This window comes from Ixodes scapularis, unplaced genomic scaffold, assembly GCF_016920785.2.
Source record: "Ixodes scapularis isolate PalLabHiFi unplaced genomic scaffold, ASM1692078v2 PGA_scaffold6__148_contigs__length_123643588, whole genome shotgun sequence".
Lineage (NCBI taxonomy): Eukaryota > Metazoa > Arthropoda > Arachnida > Ixodida > Ixodidae > Ixodes > Ixodes scapularis.
Window position 1 is genome coordinate 10,656,496 of NW_024609881.1, and position 7,946 is coordinate 10,664,441.

The 7,946-nt window shown below is 42.6% G+C and overlaps 1 long non-coding RNA gene across 1 annotated transcript; it reads right to left on the minus strand.

The window, feature by feature from the left end:
• Positions 1–2,272: 2,272 nt before the first annotated feature.
• On the minus strand, positions 2,273–7,576 carry LOC120849337. The gene is made up of 3 exons (XR_005717908.3): positions 7,451–7,576; positions 3,947–4,018; positions 2,273–2,318 (listed from the first exon to the last, which is right to left on the minus strand). It is a non-coding gene; the product is annotated as an uncharacterized LOC120849337 (long non-coding RNA).
• Between the last annotated feature and the right edge of the window lie 370 nt (positions 7,577–7,946).

The following is a 7,946-nucleotide window of genomic DNA, read 5'->3' on the forward strand; positions in this document are numbered from 1 at the left end:
ACGGTCTGTGAATGAAAATTGGGTCCTTTTTCAGGAAAAGCTATTGGAGATTCAATCCATATTTGATTTTTAAAGTTGGAACCACTTTAAAAATCGCTCCAAGCTTGCACAAGCCCTGGTTTACAACTACTATTAAAATATCTATTCAAAAAAAGAAACGTCTGTACAGGCGTGCCCTTCACTTAGACTCGGAACATGCCTGGACCGTTTATCATACTTACTCAATCATATGTAAAAAAGAAATAAAAAAAGTTAAACAAATATTTTTTGACGAGGATTTCTCGAACATGCTTCGAACTGATGCAAAGAAATTTTGGAAAGTAATTAATCCTAAACCTTCTCCAGTATTGCCAAGCGTTTCTCGTGATGATGGATCTTTTTTGGGCCCACGCCAATTGGCCGCTGGGTTTAACACCTTTTTAGCAGTGTTTTCACTGAGGAGGATGACTTCTCTCAGCCAGTCGCTTTGCCATCTCATGCTGAATGTATTATGCAGGACATTGTTATCACCAGCCACGGGGTCGAGTGTGCCATTGATCGTTTGAACGCTAACTCCAGCCCGGGCCCTGCTGGAATATCAATTAAACTCTTGAAATTAACCAAACACGTATCTGGGGTTCTGCTGGGTAGGCTGTTTCAACAATCCCTCTCCTCTGGCGAAATACCTGACGACTGGAAACTTGCCCACGTCATCCCCATTTTCAAGTCTGGTGATAAAAAATCTTTCAACAACTACAGGCCTATTTCGCTAACCTGCGTGGCATGCAAACTCATGGAACATATACTTTCATCCCAGATTATGAGTCATCTATCCAGTAACAACCTTATCATTCCGAACCAGAATGGCTTTCAAAGCGAGCATTCTTGTGAAACACAGCTGGTCGAATTCATTCATGACCTTCATGTTTCTGCTCATTCCTCACGTCCCGTTGATGCTGTGTTTATTGATTTCGCGAAAGCATTTGACCGGGTCCCCCACAACAGATTGATATATAAATTGGGTACTATTAATATAAACGAATTAGTTATTGAATGGATCGCGAGCTTTTTATCAAATCGGTCTCAATCTGTTGTGATTAATAAACATGCCTCCTCTCCCACACCCGTAAAGTCTGGCGTCCCACAAGGTTCGGTTCTTGGTCCGGTACTGTTCCTTCTCTATATAAATGACCTTCCCGCTAACATTGAGTCCACCATACGCCTTTTCGCGGATGATTGCGTCATTTATCGCCCCATATCCACTCCTTTAGATGTGTGCGTACTCCAGCGCGACCTTGAAATAATCAGCCAATGGTGCATCACCTGGTTCATGCAAATCAACATTACAAAAACAAAGTGTGTAACTTTCACCACCAAATTAAATGTTGATCGCCACGCGTACGCAATTGGAGAAAACCAGATTGAAAATGTCCCATCAATCAAACATCTCGGCGTCCACCTTTCAGCTAACCTATCATGGAACCTTCATACTGACATATCATCAGCAAAGCGTCTAAAACTCTAGGATTTCTTAAACGTTCATTGTTCCAGGCTAATAAAGCAACTAAACTCCTTGCGTACCCTTACAAAAAAATTAATTGAGTTTCAATTGAAAGTCAATAGGGTGCAGTCAATATACCGCATAGAGTCTCAATTGAAACTCAGTTGACTTTTTCTAACGTGTTTGTATTGAACCGTCCCAGGGTATTGGCCACCGATTCTTAATTGAATTTTTGGCAGTAGTGTTTCAATAGAATCTTTGCAATAGTGTTTCAATAGAATCTTCGCAATTGAGTTTCAATAGAATCTTTGCAATTGTGTTTCAATAGAATGTTTGCAATTGAGTTTCAATAGAATGTTTGCAATTGAGTGTCAATAGATTATCTGCGATTGAGTTTCAATAGAATGTTTGCAATTGAGATTCAATAGAATGTTTGCAATTGAGTGTCAATAGATTGTTTGCAATTGAGTTTCAATAGAATGTTTGCAATTGAGTTTTAGTATAATTTTCACAATTGAGTTTCAATAGAATTTTTGACAGTAGCGTTTCAATTGAATTTTCGCAATCCATTTTCAATAAATTTCTTGGCAATATAGTGCTTCAATAGAATTTTTGCAATTGAGCTTCACTAGAAGTTTTGCTATTGAGTTTCAATAAAATTTTTGCAATGTGTTTCAATAGAATTTTTGCAACTGCATTCTAAGTGCATCAATAGTGGGTTATTAAAGCAAATTAGCCACAGCATATGAATAAATGCTGCATCAAAGAGTGAAGAATAAGTTTATTTATATACTTAAATTGCACTTTGCTGGTCCCGCCGCATGCTTGTGTCTGTAGCCTATAATGAAAAGAAATGAAACACACATATAGTAGGTAATGCACTTCATCATCCATAGATGCATTCAACGTGTCAGTCATTCATAGCACCACCAGTCGGCGCGCTCGTGGAGCCGCCATTGCCAATCTTCGATTTTGCTTGTGTCTGTCATTTTTTGCCTGCAGTTAACCAGCTCAAGACCTTGATTACTGCGCTTGAGGCTGTTCGTACGTGATGGACGCCCGCTATGATATGCGTAACCCACATCCAGTGGTTCAGTGAATGTAAATTTGTTCCCGTCAAAGTTGAATATTGAATGTTCTGCAAACGTAAACATATGGCATGTTTTTTGTGCCCATGATACAAGGATGACCAAAGTTATGTAATTCAGGGGCTACTATGTCACCTCTCTCCTGCACAGAACATGACCAGAAACGACAGTAGATGCAGCAGTCGGAACACAGTCGCTTAGAATACATGTTTTCATATCTGAATAACCCTGAGCAGAGCATTTTAGACTTGATTAGTGGCCCTTTTATATGAGCCACGCATGTAAATTGACAACTATGCGTTCGCATGAGACTCAATCCAACACATTGGCTGTCGGCACCAATTCATTTTGAAGCACACAGCATTGAACAACTACCTCATAATTAATTTATGAAAACAATGTATGAAGTGCACACACATGCAGAAGGAACACGGCTGCAATAACCTTACTGCACGAAATTAATATTTGCAAAACTTTCACTGCGTTATGTGAATTTCATTTCTAACAAAGACGTAAACATTGGGAGTCTCCTCAAAAAATTCAACGCTGAATTTAATGGCCTGCAAAAATTAGCAACTCTACGCATCAAAAAGAAACCCTCCACAAATATGCATTTTGTTTTCTCATTTCCACTTTAAAAATTTTCCACGCACAAAACATAAAAAGATGACGAAATTGAAGCACAAGGCCGTCCTTCGAAAAGTAAGCTTTTTAATTTTTAACGTACTTCGAGTTTAGATTTGACCTTTTGATGCACAAAAAAGATGTCTCCGAGGAAAGCCTACTTGGATGAATTGAGTAGCTTGTTTTTGCGGCATATTTTAGTCTTGGTTGAACATTTTCTTTGGGATACGCAGTATAGATATTAGCCGATTAACCGATACCCCAATATACTCAAATACCCTCAGGAAATTGCAAAATTTAGGCACAAAATAAAAAAAAGCTTTAAAATAAAGCTTTGGTGGTTTCTGGTTCAGCAGAGAATGCAGCTGAGCACTAGCAACAAACTGAATGCTGGCTAATGAAGCAGGGTCAGATAACGTCAAGGTGGCGGCACCCATGAAAAGCTGTATGAAAGCCTCTAAATTACCGACAAGGTAAATGTGGGCAGGGTCACTTTAAATGATACCTTATTTTATTGAGACCGCATTGTTCTGCAGTGTTGTCATTTCAGCATTTTCAATCAATGCAATATATTGCTTTGGAGTTTTGGGCTGGCAAATTGAGGCTGTAATTTATTGCCTTACTCATTTTTTTCTTTTCAAGATGTGACTTGGGGAGAGGGAATTATCATGCAAACCAAAAATAAGCAAATCCAAAAGATTTTACGGACTCGAATCGAGCAAGGAGATAATGAAAGACAGTAGCAGCATTTTACCTATTTCATGTCCCTGCACAACAGTGTTGAAAGGCTCGTGGTGAGAGTCAAGAGGGCGACCCCCTTGTACTCCTTGCAGGTGTAGTCTGAAATGAGAAAAAAAATGAAACTAATGATTAAGACACAAGGCAAATGAGACCTTAGAGGTCCATGTTTTAGAAAGCTGTGAAATTCTGAAGTTTGTTTTAGGTTATGCTATATAAAAAATATTAAATTTTGGATGTTTCCATGTGAAACCAACGCACGTCCCACCGAAGGACAAAGGATTAATCTCAAACCCCTAGGAATATTCGATGAGCAGCCGAAGTCTTAGTTACACAGTGCTCGTAAGCCCCGTAAGCCTGTCATTGTGGGCCCATTGGCTGGAATGCGAACCCAACAAACTGTGGACCCATAGGACGATGCTTTACCTCAGAGCCATATAGCGAAGGTATCTAACAAATCTATAGAAGTTTTCCTTTGATAAATTAGAGCAGTGGTTCTCAAATGAGGGTTCGCAAAGGCATTCTAGGGGTCCGCAAAGCCCTGCCTTATCAGCCAAGCCCGAAAATAAAGGTTGTCTTTTAGGGGCAAAGCTCCTTAGGGGCTAGCCATGTCCGTATGTCCGTCCGCCGTCGGGTGCACGTGCTCCTGCTCGTGAGCTCACGTGCTCGTGTAGGGGAAAAAAAACGCATCTCCACGTGGTGAATGATGTTGATTGGGGCGAAGCTCTGGTGGTGCTTGTCTGCGTAGACGCTGAGCCGCAGCATGCCGAGCCTTTCGTTCCTTTTCATCCATGTCAGAAAGAGAATGTGTGGTATGGAACGTGGTTACCTACGCATTTGAGCATTTGACCGTAGCGCAACATGGATGAAAACGAACGTGGTGGAAAGGTAGAAAAAGAACTCGCTTTTTCTAGCAGCTAGGGTTGCAGAAAGGAACATATTATGGAGCAGAAAACAGACCATTTTCTGAACAAAGCGCGAGACAGATGAACGGCAGAATCGTTCCATCCGACAGTCCGAACGCCGCTCCGAATTGCCGCGCGCGGCAGTATGAGACACACGCTTCCGACCTTGCATGCGACACAATGATCCGTTCGGCTCCGCCCAGGAGATCCAAGCGCTCCAGCGGAGGTCCGCGTTCATAGATCTGCTGGTCCCAGAATGACGGTTTAGCTCGCACGCGCGAAGTTAGGAGGTCGTTCTCGGTAGAGCATGCATTATTTGCCGGGGCCATCTTTTTCGAATGGGTTAGCGGGATCCACGTGTCCGGCTTCCCGTCGCCCGTCCCGTTTTTCCGCCTGACCCAGTACGTCATCATGACGTTCGCGCTAGCTGTGCTGCGATTGGCTGGACGCTTCCGACAGTCCGTCTGCCGTGCGAAACTATCTGGCACGTTGGACGCGCGCCGGTTCGCCGATCTGACGTTTGAAGCGACCAAAGTTTTCGGACCAGGCAGTCGTACTGCCGGATCGGACGTTGGATTGGATGGATTTTTCGCGCATGTGTCTCGCACTTAAAGGGGTTATGACACAAAAATTAAATAGATAGATTATTCTTTAAATGGAATGCTCATAGGCTACTTAGTATATACACCAAGTTATGCAATTTTTAGAGCTCTGATAATTGCAATATTCAATTTACGAATTTTTATAATTTTCATCTGGCGACCAGGCAACGCTGCTCAAGTTAGTCACACCATGGTGTCCATAAACCACGTGGCCATGGACACACTCTAATTCTAGGTGCCCCCATGATCGCCTAAGCTCTTCTCGTCGCAGAACGAACAAAACCGCTGAAACAACTCGGTAAACTGAAAGCTATTCTCGCTCTGGCCGCCCGGCCGGTTGACCTTCCACCCTGCATGCGCCTGCGAGATATTCCCGGACGACAGTGACCACGGCGAACTCGTTGTCGCTGGAGCTGGTCGCCAGCGGGTCGCAGTCAAAATGAACAGCTTCCAACATGTCTTGATAGCAATCACTCTCATCGCTGCTGCGATCAATGTCGAACACTTCGACAAGGCGAGCGATGCCGTAGACGTAATCGTCACAGATCGGAAGCTGGAAACGTGGAAGGTAAACGAAGAAGCTGAGAGTCGATATGCCAAGAGAGCCGAGTCTGTGAGTGCGTGCAAGGAGACACCGCGCTGGAGGCTGGCTACGTCATCAGCCTCCAGGTCTGCCCGGATCTGCCCCTCCGAGGGGCCCGCATATAAATCGATTTATCCACGCAATTATCGCACCTTTTTCAAAACAAATTTAGCAGGATTATAGGAACATACAATGGGTCCTAGCAGTATAGTTATCTCATATTTTATTTTTGGCGTGTCATAACCCTTTTTGAGTGATTTAAAGGGCAACTCCGCTCAATTGTCTTTGTCTTTAGACGTGCGTCAATTTTGACTGCAGATTGGGGGGCGCGTCTATAGACACGCTGCACTTTCTTTGCTCTTGGGAACCACATCTTTAAATGCCCGCTCAATTTAGAGTGTGGGTAGGATGCACCATCTATACTCATGTATCGGAAACATTTTCAGTTTTAAAAACGATGCATACATGGCAGCACAAAAATGTATGTGTATGACACCTTTGACTGTTTGTTTGAAAAATGGCGTTCAGCAAACGCCGGCGCGTCCCTTGACCGACGAAGAAATCGCTGAACTGCTGTAAAATACTCGCCATCTATGATCAGTGCCGCAAACTACCCAGACAAGCCTAGCTCGTCTGTGGAATTGAGGGCTACAGAAAAAACCACTGGACGTCCATGGCATCTTTAACTAGAAAGCATCCAACGAGCTCAGCTCGTCCAAGGAGACATGGCCTAACAAAATATGTTTTTGCAAGACATTTGACTAATGTTATAATCAGGCTCACCAACATATAAAGAATATTTTCAAAGTTTTTTCATTTGGCAATTTCTCGTTTGATCATGAGACTAAAGCAAAGATGCAGACTTACTTTATCCTGAGTGAAATTTAATGAGGAATGCAGCTTTTTACAAATGTTTTTACAAAATAATTTATAATTTTTTTAAGAACACAGATGGCCAAAAAGTTGCTCCACTTTGAAAAACAATCTTTTTCCAAAAATAAGCCTTTTTTGACAAGATTCTTTAATAGCCGCACTGTTTAGGCATTCTGCCTTGCATCTAGTAAAGAAAACTGCTGAGTATTTCATTAGTTTCTTAACTATAAATTAACCAAACAATGTTGGTGTATTCCCAATAGGAATTGTAATTTCCCTCACAATCGGTGCACAGAGCTGGAACTTTCTTCTGCATCCTTTATCATAATTAGCAGTCAACATTGTTATTTTCATTTATTTTAAGCGAGGGCTCGAAAGTTGAACTTCCAAGGTAGTGTCTTCCCAAAATAGTTAAAACTGACTATTTTGCTATGCAAAGGTAGAAAATGCATTCGGATTGAAGGTCATGACCATGACATATAAATTGCAGCGCCCAAGAATAAAATGAGACATTTGCAAAAACTTAGGTACAACAAGGATAAGGAAGGATTACATACCGAGGACAGCTTGGAGTTTTACTGGATCGAGGGCCGGCTTCACTTCACTCTCCTTCTGCGCATTGCACTTCCTTCCCCGGAGGCTCTTGCCTTTCAGCTCCTCCTCCGAAAACACCACCTTCAGGAGACCCCTGACGTATTTTGATGCCGAAACGCCTGCCGACTTGAGGCCCGCTAAGGCCGTCTGCTCCACGAGAACGCCGTACCCGATGTCGACCTAAACCAGAAACAGTTTCAAGAATTAAAAACTGCGAAGACTCAAATGTCAATCGGAAACAAGAATGTGGCTCCAATCCCTTACGATCCTTCGAAACTTTTAGTTTAAAGTCAGTTCAAAAGCTCCCCACTAAATAAGGAAGCCAGAGCCTTTCCCGTCAATGTTCATGAAGCCTCATATGCAGCCTCATACACGCACAGGGTACAGTGCAAATCACGCTTTTCTATACACCAACTCATGGTTACAAACAAACTGGAGCGCCCCTAGCGGACGCCACTG